Below are 25,828 nucleotides of genomic sequence, written 5' to 3'. Positions count from 1 at the left end.
TTTTAAGAATTTAAAATTTTAGGTTGTTTCCCGAAAGTTTAGGTATTACTTTGAGTTGGAATTCACAAGTTTTAAACATTAAAAAGCCATAATTCTTGTGAGATTTTTGAGCCTTTTGAGCATCTATTAATTCTTTCATGCTCACGTTTATTATTGTTTTGAGTGAGTCAGTATTGAACTGTTATTCTAGAACTTGCTTGATTATGCATGTCAAGACCACACCATTTGATTTGATATGTCAAACTGATTAAGGCACTAGGATTAACCCACTCATGCCATGAAAAGTCTACCTCCAAAATTAACCGCTAGTGAACCCTTTTGAGCCTAACAACCTTTTTTTTTGTATTACCCGTAATATTAACCCTTAACCCATTATTGTTGAAATCCCCTGAATTGAATTTGATCATTTGAATTGAAATAGTTGCTCAGCTGTGTCTTGTTCTTAATAATTTGTCATAAAAAAAACACAAAAATGTATGTATACATATTAGTAGTAGTGACCTTTTGAGCAAAGAAGTTAAATTCCATTTTCTGAGAAGAAGCTCTGTTGTACGCGATTAATGACTAGTCATTTTTCTAGTTAGGTAATTTTTCAATTTAATCTCGATTCTAACTTTTTCTTTCAGCTTGTGACCACACCCCCTAACCAAGCCTCGTTACAACCCTCTAAAGACCTTTTGATTGATGTATCATCTCATTTTATAGTGGTGGAGATGTGATTTACATGCAAGCCTATGGTAATAACTTTTTATATTGACCGATGAGTGCTACATTCATTGTCCTTAAACGCTTTGAGTGATTTGAGTGAATCTTTAGTGAGGATGTTAAACTCTGTGAGATTTCGAATCGAGGTAACCACTTAGATAAGGGGAGACACCTATGTTTTCAGGATAAAATGGTCAACTTGGAATGTTTGAAGCTCTAATGTTCTTTTAGTTGAATTCTCAATGTATGATTACCTGTGAATTATTTTGAGATATTATTGATAGAAATTATAAGTTGTGAAGAATTTATTTTGATTATGAGTTGAGGATTTTGGTTGAGGACAAGCAAATGCTTAAGTGTGGGGTATTGGATAAACCGTAATTTATACATATTTTTACCCCATGCTTAATGCATTTTATGGATGATTTTTCCTTAGAATTGGTGAATTCGACGCTCCTAATGCCTTAATTTCATGTTTTATACTTAGGTGAGCATAGGAGAGCAAAAGGAACGAGAAACGAGCCAAAAACGGAGAAAATGGGCCAAAGTACGAAATCAACACGGCCTAGACTGTGACAGCCCTAATTTGACCCTAGTTGGAATGTGGTTTCGGGACCACAAAACTGAGTCATAAAATTTATTTAAAATTTTATTTGCATAACTTCTATGTGTGATAGTGCATGTGTGAAAATTTGATGTTTTAATTTAGTCTTATGAATGGGAATTTTACTTAAAAGGACTTAGTTGAGAAACCATTAAATTGAGATAGGTAAAAGTTGAAGTGGCCAAATTGTATATGGATAGCATCATAGAGGACTTGCATGTCAATTGGACCACTATGATTATAGTGGATGGTAATGATGATGAAAAATGTGGCATTTTGTGTATTTTATATTAGTGAAATAATATTAAATAGTTTTATATTAGAAAACCATGAATTAATAATAGAAAAAGGGTGAAAAAAACAAAGTTTCTCATTCTTCTCCCCTTTTTGCCGAAACTAAACAAGAAATTGAAGAAAGAACACCTAAGGCATTCGACCATCTTGTGTTGGGAATTAAGGTATGTTCTATGAGTTTGCTTTTAAAATTTTAGTGAATTTGAGATAGTTGCTAAGTCTTTTATTTAGCCCTTGTGTAAATTTTAAGTTTGGTGTTGTCATGTATATTCGGCCATGGAAGTTTTCTACTTCATGGATAGTGTGTTAATGTTTTGAAATAAATATGGTAGAAGGATAAGGTTTGAGCTTGTTAATTCTTGAATTGGTTGAGTTTGATAAAATTTAATATTTGTGGCTTAATTGTTTAATGACAATCGGCTATGTTGAAATGCTAAATTAGTGCTAAATTGTAAGTATTTAATTGAGTTTTAGCCGAAATTGAGCTTATGATAGTAATTAGAATTTGTGAAATTTATGCATTTTGTGGTCCAAGTGTGATAAGAACCATATGGTTATGGCATGTAAGTATGAAGATTAGATGATGGATAATTTTAAATGTGAGATGGTTAGAAGTCGATTTAAAGTCTTAATAAGTTAGTTTAAGGTGAAGTCATTAGCTTATGATATTCGGTTTTGGCTATTATGTGTTGGATCTTGAATATTTTAATGTTTTGAATTAGTAATGGATGAAAGATAATGTTCAAGTTTGCTAAATATTGAAATTAAAAGTTAAATATATGAATTAGGAGCATGAGTCCATTCGGCAATTTAAGATAAATTGTGAAATAATGCTTAATATTAGTAGTACTTCTTTAATTGGAAAATTGAGCTTTAGAATGGATGAATTTATGAGTTTGGGACAAAGTATATATATATTCGGCTATGAATTTTCATGTTTAATTTTGAATGTTGATGTTTCAAATTGAAAATGGATGTTAGTTGAGTTATAATATTTGCTTAATAATGAAAAGAAAATGAGCTTAATGCTCAAATAGCATTCGGCTTTGGAGTAAGTTAAATTAGTTAGAAAATGAGTTCCAAGATAGCGAATTATGTGTTAAAAGAGGAATTTAGGTTGTATATACGTGATTAGATTGAATACAAGAGGCTATGTTAGCTAATTGAGGGATTCGGCCATAGTATTATAGTGAATAATAATTTGAACAAGGGTTTAATTGTATGATAGGTTTTCGGCTATGGTTGATTGGATAATAAATTGGTGTGGATGCTTTGAATGAGATATGTACATATTTTAGTTTATGTGCTATGGAGAATTTGATTAAAATAGTTTGGAAATGTGAATTGCCGAAATTATCTTGTATATGTAGCGAATAAATGGAATAGATGAGAAGTATGTTTGGATGTGCATTAAGTTTAAGGGTTAAACTTTAAATTGTTACGGCTTGATTAATATTAGATGGAATACTGAATATGTGTGTGTGTGTCTATGAGGAATGAATATAAATTGGGGCTTCGATGATTGAATTATTTTATTTGCTTAGTTGGAGCTCAAAATCAAAGGGAGCCAAGTTCGGCCAAAGGAAAGGCAAAAGCGGTTGAGTAGCTGATCGGAGTTGTTCATCCGACTAAAAAGGTAAGTTCCTAAGTAATTTAAGTTACGGTTAATATTGCACATAAAATAGGTTGGATAAGAAATCATGGTATGTATGAATTTGTGAAAATCGAATGTAAGATTTATCAACCTATCTATGACATAGTGGTAGCTATAAATAAGAAATTTTAGCACTATGTGTGCGAGGTTATGCGGCACTATGTGTGCAAAAACTACATGGCACTATGTGTGTGAGATTATATAGCACTATGTGTGTGAGGAAACACGACACTATGTGTGCAAATGAGTAAGAGCACTATGTGTGCGGACCTTTAAATCCAGCACTATATGTATATTAATAGATAATGCTCGGGAAGAGAGAAAGAAGAGAAAGGTAATCGGCTCAATTAGTATATAATTGACCAAAGACATAAATTAATGATAAATGAATTTAAATGGATTGGAGATTGATTTATAGATGGAGCGGCTTGGTTTGTGCTTTATTTGTTAATTGGATCATTACATTCTTTTTAAAAATTTCTTAGGACTTATTGAGTTAATAACTCACTTGGTGTGTTTATTGGTTTTGTATAGATAATCTTGTCGAGGAAAGCTTGGATTCGTTACGAAGTCATCACATCTTTTGACAACCCCTTTTTAGTATTTTTGTTTAAAACTCAAATAGACATTATGGCATGTATAGAATAATATTTTGGAAGGTTGTTATTTTGATAGTATTGTATATATATATATAAGGCCATGTGAATATGGATAAAGTTCTATGTATGGATGTGATAATGGTTTGATTATAAATCTTGAAGTGAAATCAACTTGACATATGAATCCATATTGTGATGAGTGTGATTATGTTATTTTAACACCCCAAACCCGACCTGGAAGATTGGCTCAAATCTGGTGTGTCACATTGAAGTGTTTTTCAAAAACCATGTTTCCATTAAAAACCCTTCTTAATAATTAAAAACTTATACCCTTTTTAAACCTTGTTAGAAAACCTCAGCTAAATTATATTCTTAACATCTTTGTAAAAGTCTTGGCAGTTGTAGAAGCTTAATTTAAAAATAATTGCGGATACGTGATGTTTTGAACAACAGTAGTTGCTTTGGAAAACCGTGTTCTAATACTAGCATTTATAAGAACAATAAGTAAAATTTCAAATTTGAAATCCAGAAAATTACAACGGCTTTACTACAACCCACATAAAACATTTAAAAGTAATAATCAAAACTATAAAATAAACAGTGTGTGTGGCTTCCTCCGAGCCCCTCGCAGCTCCGATCCATCTAAGGCTAGAAATTACCTGAAAGGTTAATAAACGGGGTGAGTTTATGAAAACTCAGTGTGAAATCCCCTACTATAAAAAGGAACAGTTAGTCATATAATAGAATTATAAGTCTGGCCCCAGCCTTACTTACAGTTTCAGTATCAATTGGGCTTTAGCCCACTATAACAGACAGTACCAGATGGGCCTTAGCCCATTACAGAATAAGAAACATTATCAGAACTAGAATTAAAATGAGAATCAGAATCAGAATCAGGTGACAGAATCAGAATCAGAATCAAAATCAAAATTAGGTGACAGAATTAGAATCAGAATCAGTATCAGGTAACAGAATCAAAATCAGAATGTGAGTGCAATCCCAACCCAATCCAGCGCATACACCCCCGTACCAACCTTACACAATGTGGGGAGACTACTCGACCCTCCCAACCGCTTCATACCACAGAAATTGCAGCGAGGCTGCCAAATATTGTGACGAAGTCACCAGATACAGATATTGTGGCTAGGCCACCAGAATATATATATATGTGTGGCGAAGCCACCAGATAGCAGCGAGGCTGCCAGATATTGTGACGAAGTCACCAGAACAGATATATGTGGTGAGGCCATCAGATTGCAGCCAGGCTACCAGAACTCTTCATCCATCAATATAACCCGTATCCCATGCAACAGATATACATGTCATGGCATACAACATACAGAATCAGAATATCATGCCCATATTTGAATCAAACAGTCATAGTCAAGTCATTCATATCACTAACATATATTCACAATCAAATCCATCAACCACATAGTCCAAGTCAGTCACTTGCCCACAAGGGTAAAACAATCATTTAACACCCTAGGGGTAAAATGGTAATTTTATAAATCGAGGGTAAAACGGTAATTCTTTAAATCAAGGGTAAAACAGTAATTCTTTAAATCAAGGGTAAAACAGTAATTCTGTAAATCGAGGATAAAATAGTAATTTTGTAAATCGAGGGTAAAATGGTAATTTTATAAATCGAGGGTAAAACAGTAATTTTGTAAATCAAGGGTAAAATGGTAATTTTGTAAATCGAGGGTAAAACAGTAATTCTATAAATCGAGGGTAAAATAATAATGCTGTAAATCGAGGGTGAAACGATAATTTTGTAAATCGAGGGTAAAATAGTAATTCTGTAAATCGAGAGTAAAACGATAATTTTGTAAATCGAGGGTACTTTGGTAATTTTACAAGTCGAGGGTATTTCAGTAATTTTACAGGTCGAGGGTATTTCAGTAATTTCACAAATCAGAGGTATTTTGGTAATTTTACAAACTAGGGGTATTTTGGTAATTTTATAAACTAGGGGTATTTTGGTAATTTTATAAACCAAGGGTATTTTGGTAATTCTACCCTACAAGGGTATTTCAGTAATTCTACCCTACAAGGGTATTCCAGTAATGCTAGCCTACAGATATGAGATTCACATAGTCCAACCCAATATTTACTACAATATCAAACAACTTATCCAATTGGGCCCGTAGGCCATTAGGCCCACATGGCCCCTTTCGGCCCATCGCGGCCCGAAGTAGCCATCCTACAGCTAGAGTAGTAAGAAATACACACCTGATAGGAGATTGGAGTTAATCCACGCTCCGAGCACTCTTAGCCGACGCCCAACCCAAACGAGCACGTCATAAAGCGAAAGGGATCAGCTAAGAAATGTACCTTTACTCTCCTCATGGTTCTCTCTATTTAAAGCCAGCTTCGCATCCACTCTTGTGTTAGCTTCCCGATGTGGGATCCCTCCACCACCAGAGTTTAAAACCAACACTAACTCTTGCCATCCCAACATAGCAAAATAAATGCTCTTCGATTGCCATGAGTTTCGAACCCTGGACCTCCTTACCAACTCTATGACGCCACCTTCCTGCCTCTTATGTGGCGCTACTTTGCCACTAGACCACAAGGCTTTTTGTGGCACAATTTCCCCAACAATATTCTTAAGGCCAACCTACTACACCTAGGGTTTGATTCACCTTAAACCAAAATTTTTGCTAGAGTCCAGATTTGAACCCAGGACTTCTCCAACACTTCTCAGCACACTTAACCACTAAAACAAGCCTTCATTAACGAAATTTACATGTACAATAAAATATTATAAGCTATCTTCAACCGCTTCCATGCTCAAGGCCCAAAACTTCTAGGCCCAAATTCAGGGTGTTATAGTTATGCTTGAACTAACATGTTAAGCATTCGAGATACATTATGTTTGTATATTCGATCAAAAGAAAAAAAATCACCTTACATTTTTACCCTTGTTTTAGTATGTGCATACTATAGAAGTTACTCATGGAAACGTGCTATTATTGATGTAATTACTTAAATTAATATTGGACACGGGTATTAGGGTGTTACATGGACTTCCTCACACGGGCAGACCACACGGATAATAAACCATAATATATACATATTTTTACCCCATGCTTAATGCATTTTATGGATGATTTTCCCTTAGAATTGGTGAATTCGATGCTACTAATGCTTTAATTTCATGTTTTATAGGTAGGAGAGCATAGGAGAGTGAAAGGAATGAGAAACGGGCCCAAAAAGGAGAAAATGGGCCAAAGTACGAAATCAACACGGCCTGGACTTCCTCACACGGGCAGACCACACGACCGTGTCAATTTGGCAGATTCGAAGTATAATTCACACGGGCGTGTCCCTGCCGAGTCCAAGTTGATTCCAATTCGGAAAAGGCTAATTTTGAGGGGTTTTAGGCATTCTAAAGCCTATAATACGGCTTAAAGGAAGAGAAAAAGAGGGCACGGAAAGGAAGAAAGGAATTACTCGAAGAAAGCCGCTTGATCCATCTCAAAAGCCGGTTTCATCATCAAGACTGAAGATCTCCCCTCAACTTCCCTTAGGAGTTTTGGATTTTTTTTATGTTTTGTATTCGTTATTCTTCTGAGATGTTTTTGTTTTTAGTTATGAACTAAATCCCCTAAATACCAAAGGGGAATGAAACTTAAGACGAATATTATTATTATTTTCTGAATTGTATGATAAATATTTAACTTGTTCTTAATTATGTGTTCTTAATTCTTGTTTTGATATCCCAGGATACTAATTCAAGATAAGCTCTTATTCAGAGGAGGAATAGACCCTGTCTAAGATTACATTTATCATAATTAAGCGGAGTTGATTGTGCGCCTAGACATAGGGTGACAAGACTTTGCCGAATTAGGGTGAAACCTAATAAGGGGATCCATAGATCGAGTTAATGCAACCCTAGGGTGTTACTTAGAGAAAAGTCTCAATTGTTCAATCTAGGGATTAGACATTATTAGTCTTGAATAAGGATATAACATAACTTAGGGATCTCTACAGAACAAGTTAAATGAATAAATCGTCTGATTCGGAGCCAGAATAACAAGTAAAGTCTAGGTGGATTTTTCTTTAGGTATTGTCTTAATTCAATCGTTTTCCAAAAGTAATCCCCCAATTCTACTTTCTGTGAATTCTTTGTTTAGATAATTTGTTATTTAAAACAAAACCCCCTTATTCTTAGGCTAGATAATAAAAAGCCAGTCATTACTAGTACTTTTAGTTCCTTTGGGTTGGACAATCCAGTCTTGCTAAAACTATACCACTGTTCGATAGGTATACTTGCCTACATCGTGATAATAGCTAGTTTCAAGAACGATTCTTTATAAAATTTTAAAACCTGTTACACGAAAATCGCGATCAAGTTTTTGGCACCGTTGCTGGGGAACTAAGATATTAGGAACGCTCAATTTTTATTATTTTATCCATTTATTTTTCTTGAAATTTAATTTAATTTATTATTATTATTTATTAATTTACTTTTTCTTTTTCTTGGCTGGTTTTTATAGTTTATGACTAGAAGAAACCTGTCAGGACCACTACTTTTTGACGAAGAAATCGATCGCACAGTTCGCAAAAACTAAAGAGAAATAAGGCGAAACTGAAGATACACAGAGAACGAGCAAGAGGATGATACTCAACCCCCAATTAAAGAGATGGCTGAAAACCAAGACAATCAGCTACCTCCTGTAATTGCGGTTAATAAAAATCTTGCTCCACACACTACGTATGATTATGCTAAACCTTCTTTAACAGGAACTGAATCGAGCATTGTTAGACCTATTGTAGCTGCAAATACTTTTGAACTAAAACCTAACACTATTCAAATGATACAACAATTTGTTTAGTTAGATGGTTTGCAGGATGAGGATCCCAATGCTCACTTAGCAAACTTTTTGGAACTATGTGATACATTTAAAATTAATGGTGTTTCTGATGATGCCATTCTTCTTCGGTTATTCCCTTTTTCATTGAGGAACAAAGCTAAACAGTGGTTGAACGCAATACCACGAGGGTCAATCACTACTTCGGAACAAATGACCAAAAAATTTCTATTAAAATATTTCCCGCCGGCTAAAATGGCCAAATAATGTAATGATATCTTTTCGTTTGTGCAGATGGACTGAGAAACTCTTTACGATGCATGGAAGAGATACAAAGACTTACTGAGAAGGTGCCCTCACCATGGGTTACCACTTTGGCTTTAGGTTCAAACGTTCCATAAGGGCTTGAATCCTTTGACTCGGCATATGGTTGATGCAGTTGTTGGCGGAACCATCAATAATAAAACACCTGAAGATGCTTATGAGTTTATAGAAGAGATGTCACTGAATAACTATCAGTGGCAAGTCATAAGGACAAAACCAACAAAAATAGCCAGTGTTTATAACGTCGAATCGGTCACCATGCTCTCTAATCAGGTAGAACTCTTGAATAAGAAAATTGATGGTTTTCTTAGTTCTTCACAGGTTCACCCAGTAATGCAGTGCAAAGAAAGTGGAGGTGGAGCAAGCAATTCAGAATACCAACCTTATGGCCACAACATGGATAACGAGCAGTTAAATTACATGGGTAATAATTCTCAATCTCAAAACAATCCATATAGTAACACTTACAATGCAGGTTGGAGGAACTACCCAAATTTCTCATGAGGAGGCCAAGGAAATCAGAGACCACCTCCAGGCTACCAACAACCAGCCTACCAATAGGAAAAGAAACCGAACCTTGAAGAGATGCTCTCAAAGTTTATATCGGTGTCAGAAACTCGTTTCCAGAGCATCGAGACAACACTTAAAAATCAACAAGCGTCAATCTAAGGGCTCGAAACTCAGATTGGCCAGCTGTCCAAACTAATTTCGGAAAGACCACTAGGAAGTTTTCTTAGTAACACCAAATCAAAAGAGCATGTAAAAGTAGTTACACTAAGGAGTGAGAAAGTGTTAGCGGAATCTGACAAGAAGCTAACACAAGAAGCCGTGGTAAACGAAAGTGAGGAAGAAAAACCCAAAAATAGTGACAAACCAGTGTTGAAGGAATATAAACCATTAGTTCCATACCCAGAAAAATTGAAAAAAGACCACATTGATGCACAATTCGGTAGGTTTCTTGAACTTTTTAAGCAATTACATATCAACTTACCTTTTGTTGAAGCCATCTCGCGGATGCCTTGTAAACCGTAACTTATACATATTTTTACCCCATGTTTAATACATTTTATGGATGATTTCTCATTAGAATTAGTGAATTTGATGCTCCTAATGCTTTAATTTCATGTTTTATACTTAGGATAGCATAGGAGAGTGAAATGAACGAGAAACGGGCCAAAAAAGAGAAAATGGGCCAAAATACAAACTTAACACGGCGTGGACTTCCTCACACGGGCAGACCAAATGACTGTGTCAATCTGGCGGAATTGAAGCACGACTCACACGGGTATAGCACACACCTGTGCCATTCTAACAGGCTAGAACACGGCCTGAAGTAATCGCACACGGACGTGTCACATGGACGTGTCCCTGCCGAGCCCAAGTTGAGTCTAATTCGGAAAAGGCTAATTTTGTGGGCTAAAAGACATTCCAAAGCCTATAAATACACCCTAGAAGAGGAGAAAAGGGGACACACAGAATAGGGAGTAAGGAATTACTCTAAGGAAGCTGATTGATTCATCTCAGAACATCATCAAGATTGAAGATCTCTCCTCAATTCCCCTTCAAGAGTTTTGGGTTTTCTTTATGTTTTGTATTCTTTATTTTTCTGAGATGTTCTCTTATTTAGTTATGAACTAAATCCCCTAAATACCAAAGGGGAATGAAACCTAAGACGAATCTTGTTATTATTTTCTGAATTGTATGATAAATATTTAACTTGTTCTTAATTATGTGTTCTTAATTCTTGTTTTGATATCCTAGGATACTGATTCAAGATAAGCTCTTATTCAGAGGAGGAATAGACCCTGTCTAAGAGTACATTTATCATAATTAAGTGGAGTTGATTGCGCACCTAGACATAGGGTGACAAGATTTTGCCGAATTAGGGTGAAACCTAATAAGAGGATCCATAGATCGAGTTAATGCAACCCTAGAGTGTTAATTAGAGAAAAGTCTCGGTTATTCAATGTAGGGATTAGACGTTATTAGTCTTGAATAGGGATAATAACATAACTTAAGGATCTCTACGGAACAAGTTGAATGAATAAATCGTCCGATTCGGAGCCAGAATAACAAGTAAATTCTAGGTGGATTTTTCCTTAGTTATTGTCTTCATTCAATCGATTTTCCCAAAAGCAATTCCCCAATTCAATTCTCTGTGAGTTATTAGTTTAGATATTTAGTTAGTTAAAAACAAAACCCCATTATTCTTAGGCTAGATAATAAAAAGACTGTCATTACTAGTACTTTTAGCTCCTTTGGGTTCGACAATCCTGTCTTGCTAAAACTATACTTTTGTTCGATAGGTACACTTGCCTACATCGCGATAATAGTTAGTTTCAAGAGCGATTAAGTATAAATATTTAAAACCTATCATGAAATATCGCGATCATGCCTATATACACAAAATTTTTGAAGGAGCTTCTAACAAATAAAATAAAGTTCGAGGACTTATCTACAGTAGAACTCAACGAGGAGTGCTCAGCCATACTCCAAAACAAACTGCCAACCAAACTGAAAGATCTAGGAAGTTTTACTATCCCTTGCTTAATTGGTAGTCTGAATGTTGAGAAAGCACTAGCTGATTTAGGCGCTAGCATTAATTTGATGCCATATAAAATGTTCAAACAACTTGGTCTTGGGGAACCTAAACCCACTAGGATGAGTATTCAATTAGCTTATAGATCTGTTAAATATCCTAAGGGCATTATAGAAGACGTATTTGTGAAAATAGATAAATTCATATTTCCTATTGACTTTGTTGTGCTTGACATGGATGAAGATGTGGAAGTGCCCTTAATTTTAGGGCACCCATTTTTAGCCACTGCTAGGGCTGTAATCGATGTGGGTGACGGTAAATTGGTACTTAGAGTAGGTGACGAGGAGATTATCTTTAAAATTTATGATGCTATGAGGTTTTCTAGGTAACAGGATGATTCATGTTATTTTATTGACTCTATTGATCATACTACTCAGGACTCTTTTCAGGAAATTATACAGAAAGACACGACGGAACTGTATCTAGCTCAAGAAGAGGAGACAGATGATGAACCTAATGAGCATTCTTCAAGAAATGTAGAATATGAGGGCATTAAGATAAACGATAAACTTAAGCAAAAACCCTCTATTAAAGAGCCTCCCAAATTGGAACTTAAACAATTACCAAGCTACTTGGAATACGCATTCCTTGGAAACAATTCTACATTACCAGTTATTATTGCTTCTAACTTGCAACCCAAGGAGAAAGATGAATTAATCCAAGTATTAAAAGAACATAAAAAGGCCATAGCTTGGAAAATTTCTGACATTAAAGGAATCAACCCTTCACCCATAAAATTTTGATGGAAGATGAATACAAACCGTGTGTGCAAGCTCAAAGACGACTGAACCCCAACATGAAGGAAGTTGTTAAAGCCGAGGTAATTAAACATCTAGATGCTGGAATTATTTATCCTATTTCTGACAGTTCTTGAGAAAGTCCAGTTCAGGTTGTTCCTAAGAAAGGAGGCATGACGGTTGTGACCAACGAGAAGAATGAATTAATCCCAACAAGGACAGTCATAGGATGGAGCGTTTGTATTGACTACTGGAAACTGAATGATGCTACAAGAAAAGATCACTTCCCCTTGCCATTAATTGACCAAATATTGGAAAGATTATCTGGGCACATGTACTACTACTTTCTAGACGGACTCTCTCGTTACTTCCAGATCCCAATAGCTCCTGAAGATCAAGAAAAAATGACATTCACATGCCTATATGGTACGTTTACTTATTTTAGAATGCCTTTTGGATTATGTAATGCTCCTACCACTTTTCAGCGCTGTATGATGGCCATCTTTGATGAACTTGTGGAAGATATCGTGGAAGTATTTATTGATGATTTCTCGGTATTCGGTAACTCTTTTCATCTCTGCCTTAAAAATTTAAAACGAGTTTTAATAAGATGCGAGGAAACGAACCTTGACCTTGACTGGGAGAAATGTCACTTCATGGTTCAAGAAGGTATTGTATTAGGGTATAAAATTTCTAGTAAAGGGATTGAAGTGGACAAATCTAAACTAGAAACAATCGAAAAATTACCCCCTCCTACTTCAGTTAAGGATATTAGAAGTTTTTTAGGACATGCTGGTTTTTATAGAAGATTTATTAAGGATTTTTCTAAAATAGCTAAGCCTTTGACTAAATTGCTATATATACCTTTTAATTTCAATCAAGAATGTTTAGAAGCATTTAATACTTTAAAGGATAAATTAATTAATGCTCCAATCATAATTGCACCTGATTGGAACTTACCATTTGAATTAATGTGTGATGCGAGTGATTTTACAGTAGGTACAGTATTGGGGTAGCGAAGAGACAAGCATATTCAACCTATCTATTATGCTCGCAAAACTTTGACAGCTGCACTAGAGAATTATACTACTATGGAAAAAGAATTACTAGCTGTGGTTTTTACATTTGATAAATATCAATCATATGTCATATTGTCTAAAGTTGTTGTTTACACTGACCATTCCGCCCTTCGCTACCTTTTAACTTAGGGATAATAACATAACTTAGGGATCTCTATGGAAAAAGTTAAATGAATAAATCGTCCGATTCGGAGCTAGAATAACAAGTACAGTCTACGTGGATTTTTCCTTAGGTATTGTCTGAATTCAATCATTTTCCAAAAGTAATCCCCTAAATCCATTCTATGTGAATTCTTATATTAGTTAATTAGTTAGTTAAAACAAAACCACCTTATTCTTAGGCTAGATAATAAAAAGACAGTCATTACTAGTACTTTTAGTTCCTTTGGGTACGACAATTCGGTCTTGCTAAAACTATACTACTGTTCGATAGGTACACTTGCCTACATCACGATAATAGTTAGTTTCAAGAATGATTAATTATAAATATTTAAAACCTATAACGAAATCAAGCGATCAAGTTTTTGGCGCCGTTTCCGGGGAACTAAGATATTAGGAACGCTCAATTTTTATTAGTTTAGCCATTTATTTTTCTTGCAATTTTATTTTTATTTTATTATTATTAATTATTAATTTACTTTTTCTTTCTCTTGGCAGGTTTTTATAGTTTATGACTAGAAAAAACTCGTCAGGACCACTACTTTTTGACGAAGAAATCGATCACATAGTTCACAGAAACCAAAGAGAAATAAGACGAAGCTTAAGATACACAGAGAACGAGCAAGAGGACGATACTTAACCCCCAACCGAAGAGATGGCTGAAACCTAAGACAATCAGCTACCTCTGTAATTACGGTTAATCAAAATCTTGCTCCACGTACTATGTATGATTATGCTAAACCTTCTTTAACAGGAACTGAATCAAACATAGTTAGACCTGCTGTAGCTGCAAATACTTTTGAACTAAAACCTAACACAATTCAGATGATAGAACAGTTTGTTCAGTTTGATGGTTTGCAGGATGAAGATCCCAACGCTCACTTAGCAAACTTTTTAGAACTATGCGATACATTTAAAATCAATGGCGTTTCTGATAATTCCATACGTCTTCAGTTGTTTCCCTTTTCATTGAGGAACAAAGCTAAACAGTGGTTGAACACGTTATCACGAGGGTCAATTACTACTTGGGAACAAATGACTGAAAAATTTCTATTAAAATATTTCCTGCCGACTAAAATGGCCAAATTACGTAATGATATCTCTTCATTTGTGCAGATGGACTTAGAAACCCTTTACGATGCATGGGAGAGATGGGAGAGATACAATGACTTACTGAAAAGGTGCCCTTACCATGGGTTTCTGCTTTGGCTACAGGTTCAAACGTTCCATAATGGCCTGAATCCTTTGACACTGCAAATGGTTGACGCAGCTGCTGGCGGAACCATCAATAACAAAACAGCTAAAGATGCTTATTAGTTTATAGAGGAGATGTTACTGAATAACTATCAGTGGCAAGTTATGAGGATAAAGCCAACGAAAACAGTCGGCGTTTATAACGTCGATTCGGTTACTATGCTATCAAACCAGGTAGAACTTCTAAATAAAAAGATTGATGGTTTACTTTGTTCTACTCAGGTACATCCAGTAATGTAGTGCGAAGCAAGTGGAGGTGGAACAAGCCATTCGAAATACCAACCTTATGGCCACAACATGGATAATGAGCAGTTAAATTAAATGGGTAATAATCCTCGATCTCAAAACAATCTATATAGTAGCACTTATAATGCAGGTTGGAGGAACCACCCAAATTTCTCGTGGAGCGGTCAAGGAAATCAAAGACCACAACATCCTCCGGGTTTTTAACAACCACCCTATCAATAAGAAAAGAAGCCGATCCTTGAAGAGATGCTCACAAAGTTTATCTTGGTGTCAGAAACCCATTTTCAGAACACCGAGGCAGCACTCAAAAATCAACAAGCGTCGATCCAAGGGCTCGAAACTTAGATAGGTCAGCTTTCCAAACTAATCTCTGAACGACCATAAGGTAACTTGCCAAGTAATACTGAACCCAACCCAAGGGAACAGCTCAACGCGATTAATGTTCAAGATGAAGAAGGATTCATTGAGCCTAAGCCAGAACCGAGGCAAGAAACTGTGGTAAGTAGAGGTCAAGGTGAGGTAGGTTATAATAAAAACAAATTGGTGAATGTCGAATATAAACCTCGTGTGCCAAACCCCAACGCGATAGGAAAGACCGCTCAGATGAACAATTTGGTAAATTCCTTAAACTCTTAAAAAAACTAGACATTAACTTACCATTTATTGAAGCCTTATCGCAGATGCCAAACGCAATGAAATTTTTAAAGGAGCTTTTAGCAAATAAGCAGAAGTTGGATGAGGCATCGCATGTGGAGCTAAACACAGTTTGCTCAGCTATTCTCTAGAATAAACTACCCAACAAACTTAAAGATCCAGAGAGTTTTACGATTCCTTGCTTAATTGGTAATTCAGATGTTAATAATGCATTAGCTGATTTAGGGGCTAGTATCAACGTCATGCCTTACAAAATGTTTAAGCAACTAGGTCTTGGGAAACCTAAATAGACTAGGATGAGCATTCAATTAGCAGATAAAACTATAATATTTCCTAGGGGTATTATTTGAAGATGTGCTAGTTAAAATCGATAAATTTATATTTCCCGTAGACTTCATTGTTCTAGACATAGAAGAGGATATCACCACTCTTTTAATTCTAGGAAGGCCCTTTTTAGCAACTGCTAAAACGATCATTGATGTTGGCACAGGTGAACTCACACTCCGTGTGGGAGACGAAACAATCACCCTTCAAGCTCGCAATTCTAGCAACACATCAGAAATTAAAGGTGATCATTTAACCCATTCTACTAAAACTGACAATATGGTGCAACCTACTTTGCAGGAAATGAGTTTGAAGGAAGTACATGAGCCATTCTCAAGCAATGGTAGAGGATCTATTCATGAAGAACGAAGGCTACAAATTGAGGAGCTAGATGAATGGCGGACGCATAAACCAAGAACGCATGATAAACTAGAACTACGCCAGAACAAGCTCAACACCTTCCCACATCAACTTAAGGTTGGAGATAAAGTCTTATTAGATGCCGCATATCCTCACATTGTCACTACCACACCGAATGAAGAAATATCTCTTACGGTACTTGGCATTTTCCCATTCGGTACAGTCAAGATAAGTCATCCCAAGTTCGACACTTTTAAGGTAAACAACGCCCGTCTAAAACCTTATTTTGATGAGAATGATAGCAGGAATGAGGAGTATAAACTTCTCGAAGTACCATGACCATTCAATGGAGAGGTAAGTCGAGCTTAGACTATAAATAAGCGCTTCTCGGGAGGCAACCCGAGCACTAACTGTATTAACTTCTTTAAAATTTAGTCTTCAACACCTAACTTACTAACGGAGCTCTTGAATACAGGTTTTCCACAGAAACACGGCCAAGCACACGGGTGTGCTTAGGGCCGTGTGAAAACAGGGCAACAATTTTCCCAAACACGGGCCATAATAACACACCACGGCCATGCAACATGGCCTTGGTCGAGCCTGCCAAAACAACACGGGCATGCGACACGCCCGCATGGAAGAACCGTGGGTGAACTTGTTAAAACAGTACGGGCGTGTGACACGCCCGTGTCTAGCACCCGTAGTCGAACCTGTCAAAATAACAGGGGTGTGTGCAGAGCTACATGACCGTGGGAGAAGCAAATCACACACGACCGTGTAACATGATTATATAGCCACACGACCTAGACACACGGGCGTGCCCGAAGACCGTGTGACGATATCTCACTTCGCGATAAACACAGGCGGGACACAATCCACACGGGTGTATGAACTGGCCGTGCCACTTGAAAAATTAGATTATCTATCTTCTTTTAATTTTCTTTCATTAATTTTTGAAGATTCTTTTGTTTTTAAACAAAACTTATCTTTATGATTACTACCAAATTATTCCCCCAATTCTCCTGTTGTTCTTCAGAATCATGTTTGTCGTCCAGCTTTATTTCTAACAACTCGCTCTCGCTAATCCAGGAATTTCATCCATTTTTCACTCAGGAAGTTTCACTTCTCCCCCTATCTTATGATTACAAATTTATTTTTTTCCTATCTATCTTTGTACATTGAGGGTAATGTACATCTTATGTGTGGGGGGTATTTATTTCATTATTAGAAAAATCCCTGAATGACTGCCTTGTTCTCTTGAAAAGCTATCATATCATATTTAGGATAAATTTAGATTGATTTATGATTTTTATTATATCTTGAATTAAAACATATGAATTTATGCATTGATTGTTTAAACCTTAAGACATTAGAGAATTAAGCATGATAAGTTGATTTTTAAGAATTTAAAATTTTAGGTTGTTTCCCCAAGTCTAGGTATTATCTTGAATTGGAATTCATGAGTTTAAACATCAAAAAGCCATAATTTTTGTGAGATTTTTGAGCCTTTTGAGCATCTATTAATTCTTTCATACTCACTTTTATTATTGCTTTGAGTGTGTCAGTATTGAACTGTTATTCTAGAACTTGCCTGATTATGCATGTCAAGACCACACTATTTGAGTTGATATGTCAAGATGATAGAGGCACTTAGGATTAACCCACTCATGCCATGAAAAGCCTGCCTCCACGATTAACCCTTAGTGAACCCCCTTGAGCCTAACAACCCATTTCTTGTATTACCCTTAATATTAACCCTTAACCCATTATTGTTGAAATCCCTTAAATTAATTTGATCCCCAATTTTTTGTCGAGATTGGAATTGAAATTGTTGCTCAGCTATGTCTTGTTCTTAGTAGTTAGTCTATGTTATTTAACTTGTTCTAAAAAAAAAGAGAAAAAAGAAAAAAAATGTATGTGTACATATTAGTAGTAGTAATCTTTTGTTTTTGAGCTTAAGTATTTAATTCCATATTCTGAGAAGAAGCTTTGTTGTACGCAAGTGATATTAAATCTTTTTCTAGTTAAGTGATTTTTTAATTCAATTTTGATTCTAACTTTTTCTTTCAGCCTGTGACCACACCCCCTAACCAAGCCTCATTACAACCCTCTAAAGACATTTTGATTGATGCATCATCCCAATTTATAGTGGTGGAGATTTGATTTTCATGCAAGCCTATGGTAATAAATTTTCATTATTGACTATTGAGTGCTTCAATTATTGTCCTTAAACACCTCGAGTGATTTGAGTGAACCTTTAGTGAGGATGTGAAACTCTTTAATATTCTGAATCAAAGGTAATTACTTAGATAAGGGGAGACACCTATGTTTGCATGATTAAATACTCAACTTGGAATGTTTGAAACTTTTATGTTCTTTTAGTTGAATTCTCAATGTATGATTACCTATGGATTATTTTGAGATATTTTCAATATAGATTATAAGTTGAGAAAGATTTATTTTGATTATGAGTTGAGGATTTTGCTTGAGGACAAGCAAATGCTTAACTGTGGGGGTATTTGATAAACCGTAATATATACATATTTTTACCCCATTCTTAACACATTTTATAGATGATTTTCCCTTAGAATTGGTGAATTCAATGCTCCTAATGCTTTAATTTCCTGTTTTATACTTAGGAGAGCATAGGAAAGTGAAAGGAACGAGAAACGGGCTAAAAACAAAGAAAATGGGCCAAAGTATGAAATTAACACGGCCTGGACTTCCTCACACAGGCAGACCACACGGTCGTGTCAATTTGGCAGATTCGAAGCACAATTCACACGGCGTGTCCCTGTCGAGCCCAAGTTGATTCCAATTCAGAAAAGGCCAATTTTGATGGCTTCTAGGCATTCTAAAGCCTATAAATACACCCTAGAGGAGGAAAGTACGGGGACGCACGGAGAGGAAGGAAGGAATTACTCAAAGCAAGCTGATTGATCCATCTCAAAAGCCGGAGTCACCATCAAGACTGAAGATCTCCCCTCAATTTCCCTTCAAGAGTTTTGGGTTTTCTTTATGTTTTGTATTCGTTATTCTTCTGAGATGTTTTCCTTTTTAGTTATGAACTAAATCCCTTAAATACCTAAGGGGAATGAAACTTAAGACGAATCTTGTTATTATTTTCTGAATTGTATGATAAATATTTAAATTTTTCTTAATTATGTGTTCTTCATTCTTGTTTTGATATCCCAGGATACTAATTCAAGATAAGCTCTTATTCAGAGGAGGAATAGACCCTATCTAAGAGTACACTTGTCATAATTAAGCGGAGTTGTTTGCGTGCCTAGACATAGGGTGACAAGATTTTTTCGGATTAGGGTGAAACCTAATAAGGGGATCCAAAGATCGAGTTAATGCAGCCCTAGGGTGTTAATTAGAGAAAAGTCTCAATTATTCAATCTAGGGATTAGACGTTATTAGTCTTGAATAGGGATAATAACATAACTTAGGGATTTTTACGGAATAAGTTAAATGAATAAATCGTCCGATTCGAAGCCAAAATAACAAGTAAAGTTTAGGTTGATTTTTCCTTAGGTATTGTCTTAATTCAATCGTTTTCCAAAAGGAATCCCCCAATTCCATTCTCTGTGAATTCTTAGATTAGTTAATTAGTTAGTTAAAACAAAACCCCCTTATTCTTATGCTAGATAATAAAAAGACAGTCATTACTAGTACTTTTAGTCCTTTTGGGTTCGATAATCCGGTCTCGCTAAAACTACACTACTATTCGATAGATACACTTTCCTACATCGCGATAATAGTTAGTTTCAAGAACGATTAATTATAAATATTTAAAACTTACCTGTCACAAAATCGCGATCAACGGTGATGTCAATTTGGTAGAATCAAAGCAGGACTCACACGGGCATGTCCCTCCCGAGCCCAAGTTGAGTCCAAATCAGAAAAGGCTAATTTTGAGGGTTTTTAGGCATTCTAAAGCCTATAAATACGTCGTAAAGGAAGAGGAGAAGGGGACACAAAGACAAGGAAGTAGGGAACTGCTCAAGGGAAGCCAATTGATCCATCTTAGAAGCCGGAGTCACCATCAAGACTGAAGATCTCCCCTCAATTTCCCTTCAGGAGTTTTCGGTTTTCTTTATGTTTTGTATTTGTTATTCTTCTAAGATGATTTCATTTTTAGTTATGAACTAAATCCCTTAAATACCTAAGGGGAATGAAAGCTAAGACGAATCTTGTTATTATTTTCTGAATTGTATGATAAATATTTAACTTTTTCTTAATTATGTGTTCTTCATTCTTGTTTTGATATCCCAGGATACTAATTCAAGATAAGCTCTTATTCAGAGGAGGAATAGATCCTGTCTAAGAGTACATTTGTCATAATTAAGTGGAGTTGTTTGCGCGCCTAGACATAGGGTGACAAGATTTTGTCGGATTAGGGTGAAAACTAATAAAGGGATCCAAAGATCGAGTTAATGCAACCCTAGGGTGTTAATTAGAGAAAAGTCTCAATTATTCAATCTAGGGATTAGACATTATTAGTCTTGAATAGGGATATAACATAACTTAGGGATCTCTACAGAATAAGTTAAATGAATAAATCGTCTGATTCGGAGCCAAAATGACAAGTAAAGTCTAGGTGGATTTTTCCTTAGGTATTGTCTTAATTCAATCATTTTCCAAAAGTAATCCCCCAATTCTACTTTCTGTGAATTCTTAGTTTAGATAATTAGTTAGTTAAAACAAAACCCCCTTATTCTTAGGCTAGATAATGAAAAGACAGTCATTACTAGTACTTTTAGTTCCTTTGGGTTCGACAATCCAGTCTTGCTAAAACTATACCACTGTTCGATAGGTACACTTGCCTACATCATGATAATAGTTAGTTTCAAGAACGATTCTTTATAATTTTTTAAAACCTGTCACACGAAAATCGTGATCAGTACCAGTTGTGTGCGAATATGCAGATGTATTTCCAAAAAAATTGTCTGGGTTACCCTCTAATTAAGAAGTCGAATTTGGTATAAAGCTAATGCTAGGGAAAACACCTATTTTGATTGCTCTGTATCGAATGGCTCCGACTGAGTTGAAGGAGCTAAAATCACAATTACAAGAGTTGACCGATAAGGGCTTTGTGAGACCAAGCTTTGCACCTTGGGGTGCTCCGGTACTATTTGTGAAAAAGAAAGATGGGTCCGTGAGGCTGTGCATAGACTATCGATAGTTAAATAAGATGACAATCAAGAATAAATATCCGTTGCCACGGATTGATGATTTGTTTGATCAATTAAAATGAGCAGCATAGTTTTCTAAAATAGACTTGAGACCCGGCTACTATTAACTGAGAGTTAAAGAGTCAAATGTGCCTAAGACTACTTTTAGGATGAGGTATGGCCACTACGAGTTCTTTGTCATGCCTTTCGGTTTAACAAATTCTCTAGCTGTATTTATGGATTTAATGAATAGGATATTTCGGCCATACTTGGATAAGTTTGTCGTTGTATTTATCGATGACATCCTGATCTATTCTAGAGACCAGGTAGAGCATACCAAACACTTGAGAATCATTCTACAGACTCTGAGAGATAATCGATTATATGCCAAGTTTGATAAAAGTGAGTTTTGGCTTCATGAAGTCAGATTTTTGGGCGACATTGTCTTGAGTGATGGAATTAAGGTTGACCCTAGCAAGGTTTCTACTATTGTTGAATGGGAACCACCAAAGAATGTGACCAAGGTTAGAAGCTTTTTGGGTTTGGCTGTTACTGCAGGCGATTTGTAAAGGACTTCTCCATGATTGCTACTCCCATGATGAGGTTATTACAAAAAGAAGTTAAGTTTGAATGGTCGGATAAGTGTTAACAAAGTTTCGAGAAGTTCAAGAAGTTGTTGACTGAGGCTCCAATATTAGTACAACCCGAATCAGGAAAAGAGTTCATGGTTTACAGTGATGCTTCTCTAAATGGTTTGGGATGCATGCTTGTACAGGGAGGCAAGGTTTCAGCTTATGCCTCGAGAAAATTGAAACCTCAGGAGAAGAATTATCCGACACATGACCAAAAGTTGGCTGCCATAGTGTTTGCCTTGAAGATCTGGTGACATTATTTGGTCGGAGAGATATGTCACGTATACACCGATCATAAGAGTCTTAAGTACTTGATGACGTAGAAGGATTTAAATTTGAGACAACGGAGGTAATTGGAACTTTTAAAAGATTATGAGTTAGTTATCGACTACCATCCGGGTAAGGCGAACGTGGTCGCCAATGCTGCATGAAGTAGAAAATTGATAAACCGTAAATTATACATATTTTTACCCCATGTTTAATGCATTTTATGGATGATTTCTCATTAGAATTGGTGAATTCGATGCTCCTAATGCTTTAATTTCATGTTTTATACTTAGGAGAGCATGAGAGAGTGAAAGGAATGAGAAATGGGCCAAAAATAGAGAAAATGGGCCAAAGTATGAACTTAACACGGCCTGGACTTCCTCACACGGGCAGGCCACACGGCCGTATCAATCTGGTAGAATCAAAGTACAACTCACACGGGTATAGCACACACCTGTGCCATTCTAACAGTGTCAAACACGATCTGAAGTAATCACACACGGGCGTGTCACACGGGCGTGTCCCTACCGAGCCCAAGTTGAGTCCAATTCTGAAAAGGCTAATTTTGAGGGCTAAAAGGCATTGCAAAGGCTATAAATACACCCTAGAAGAGGAGAAAAAGGGGACACAAAGAGTAGGGAGTAAGGAATTACTCCAAGGAAGCCGATTGATTCATCTCAAAAGCCGGATTCATCATCAAGACTGAAGATCTCTCCTCAATTCCCCTTCAGGAGTTTTGGGTTTTCTTTATGTTTTGTATTCTTTATTTTTCTGAGATGTTCTCTTATTTAGTTATGAACTAAATCCCCTAAATACCTAAGGGGAATGAAACCTAAGACGAATCTTGTTATTATTTTCTGAATTGTATGATAAATATTTAACTTGTTCATAATTATGTGTTCTTAATTCTTGTTTTGATATCCCAGGATACCGATTCAAGATAAGCTCTTATTCAGAGGAGGAATAGACCCTGTCTAAGAGTACATTTGTCATAATTAAGCGGAGTTGATTGCGCGCCTAGACATAGGGTGACAAGATTTTGCCAGATTAGGGTGAAACCTAATAAGGGGATCCATAGATTGAGTTAATGCAACCCTAGAGTGTTAATTAGAGAAAAGTCTCGGTTATTCAATGTAGGGATTAGACGTTATTAGTCTTGAATAGGGATAATAACATAACTTAGGGATCTCTACGGAACAAGTTGAATGAATAAATCGTCCGATTCGGAGCTAGAATAACAAGTAAAGTCTAGGTGGAGTTTTCCTTAGGTATTGTCTTCATTCAATCAATTTTCCCAAAAGCAATTCCCCAATTCTATTCTCTGTGAGTTCTTAGTTTAGATAATTAGTTAGTTAAAAACAAAACCCCATTATTCTTAGGCTAGATAATAAAAAGACAGTCATTACTAGTACTTTTAGTTCCTTTGGTTTCGACAAATCTGGTCTTGTTAAACTATACTACTGTTTGATAGGTACACTTGCCTACATCGCGATAATAGTTAGTTTCAAGAACGATTAATTATAAATATTTAAAACCTATCACGAAATATCGCGCTCAAGTTTTTGGCACCGTTGCCGGGGAACTTAGATATTAGGAACACTCAAATTTTATTACTTTATCCATTTATTTTTTCTTGCAATTTATTTTTCTTTTATTATTATTATTATTATTTATTAACCTACTCTTTCTTTCTCTTGGCTGGTTTTTATAGTTTATGACTAGAAGAAACCCGTCGGGACCATTACTTTTTGACGAAGAAAGAGATCGTATAGTTCGTAGAAACCAAAGAGAAATAAGGCACAGCTTAAGATACACGGAGAATGAGCAAGAAGATGATACTCAAACCAAAGAGATGGCTGAAAACCAAGGCAATCAGCTACCTCTTGCAATTGCGATTAATCAGAATCCTGCTCCACGCACTATGTATAGTTATGCTAAACCTTCTTTAACAGGAACTGAATCAAGCATAGTTAGACCTGCTGTAGCTGCAAATACTTTTGAATTAAAACCTAACACTATTCAAATGATACAACAATTTGTTCAGTTTGATGGTTTGCAGGATGAGAACCCCAACACTCATTTAGCCAACTTCTTAGAACTATGCGATACATTTAAAATTAATGGCGTTTCTGATGATGCCATACGTCTTCGGTTGTTTCCTTTTTCATTGAGGAACAAAGCTAAACAGTGGTTGAACTTGTTAGCACGAGGGTCAATTACTACTTGGGAACAAATGACCGAAAAATTTTTACTAAAATATTTTCCGCCAGCTAAAACGGCTGAATTACGTAATGATATCTCTTCTTTTGTGCAGATGGATTTAGAAACACTCTACGATGCATGGGAGAGATACAAGGACCTTTTGAGAAGATGCCCTCACCATGGGTTACCGCTTTGGCTCCAAGTACAATCATTTCACAATGGTCTAAATCTTTCGACTCGGCAAATCGTTGACGCAGCGGTGGGTGGAACCATCAATAATAAAACACCGCAAGATGCCTATGAGTTTATAGAGGAGATGTCACTGAATAACTATCAGTGGCAAGTCATGAGCACAAAGCCAACGAAAATAGCCGGCGTTTATAACATCGATTCGGTCACCATGCTCTCTAATCAGGTAGAACTCTTAAATAAAAAGATTGATGGTTTTCTTAATTCTTCACAGGTTCACCCAGTAATGCAGTGCAAAGCAAGTAGCGGTGGAACAAACCATTCGGAATACCAGCCTTATGGCCACAACATGGATAACGAACAATTAAACTACATGGGTAATAATCCTTGACCTCAAAACAATCCATATAGTAACACTTATAATGCAGGTTGGAGGAACCACCCCAATTTCTCGTGGGGCGGTCAAGTAAATCAAAGACCACAACATCCTCCGGGCTACCAACAACCACCCTACCAATAGGAAAAGAAGCCAAATCTTGAAGAGATGCTCTCAAAGTTCATATCAATGTCAGAAACCCGTTTTCAGAACACTGAGGCAGTACTTAAGAATCAACAAGCGTCGATCCAATGGTTCAAGACTCAGATAGGCTAGCTTTCCAAACTAATCTCTGAACGACCACAAGGTAGTTTGCCAAGTAATACCGAACCTAACCCAAGGGAACAGCTCAACACAATTAATATTCAAGATGAAGAAGGAGTCGTTGAGCCTGAACCAGAATCGAGGCACGAAACTGTGGTAAGCAAAGGTCAAGGTGAGGTAGATTATAATAAAAACAAACCAGTGATTGTCGAATATAAACTCATGTGCCATACCCCAACGGGACAAGGAAAGACCGCTCAGATGAACAATTTGGTAAATTCCTTAAACTCTTAAAAAAATTACACATTA

At 36.2% G+C, this 25,828-nt stretch overlaps 1 non-coding gene across 1 annotated transcript; it reads right to left on the bottom strand.

Annotated features, from left to right (window-relative positions):
• Positions 1-24,770: 24,770 nt before the first annotated feature.
• On the bottom strand, positions 24,771-24,876 carry LOC121226045 (small nucleolar RNA R71). The gene has a single exon (XR_005923947.1). It is a non-coding gene; the product is annotated as a small nucleolar RNA R71 (small nucleolar RNA).
• Positions 24,877-25,828: the final 952 nt, after the last annotated feature.

The sequence above is a fragment of the Gossypium hirsutum genome, chromosome A03 (assembly GCF_007990345.1).
Source record: "Gossypium hirsutum isolate 1008001.06 chromosome A03, Gossypium_hirsutum_v2.1, whole genome shotgun sequence".
Taxonomy (NCBI): domain Eukaryota; kingdom Viridiplantae; phylum Streptophyta; class Magnoliopsida; order Malvales; family Malvaceae; genus Gossypium; species Gossypium hirsutum.
The sequence above is the reverse complement of the archived record's forward strand: the minus strand, read 5'-3'. Positions and strand labels throughout refer to the sequence as shown.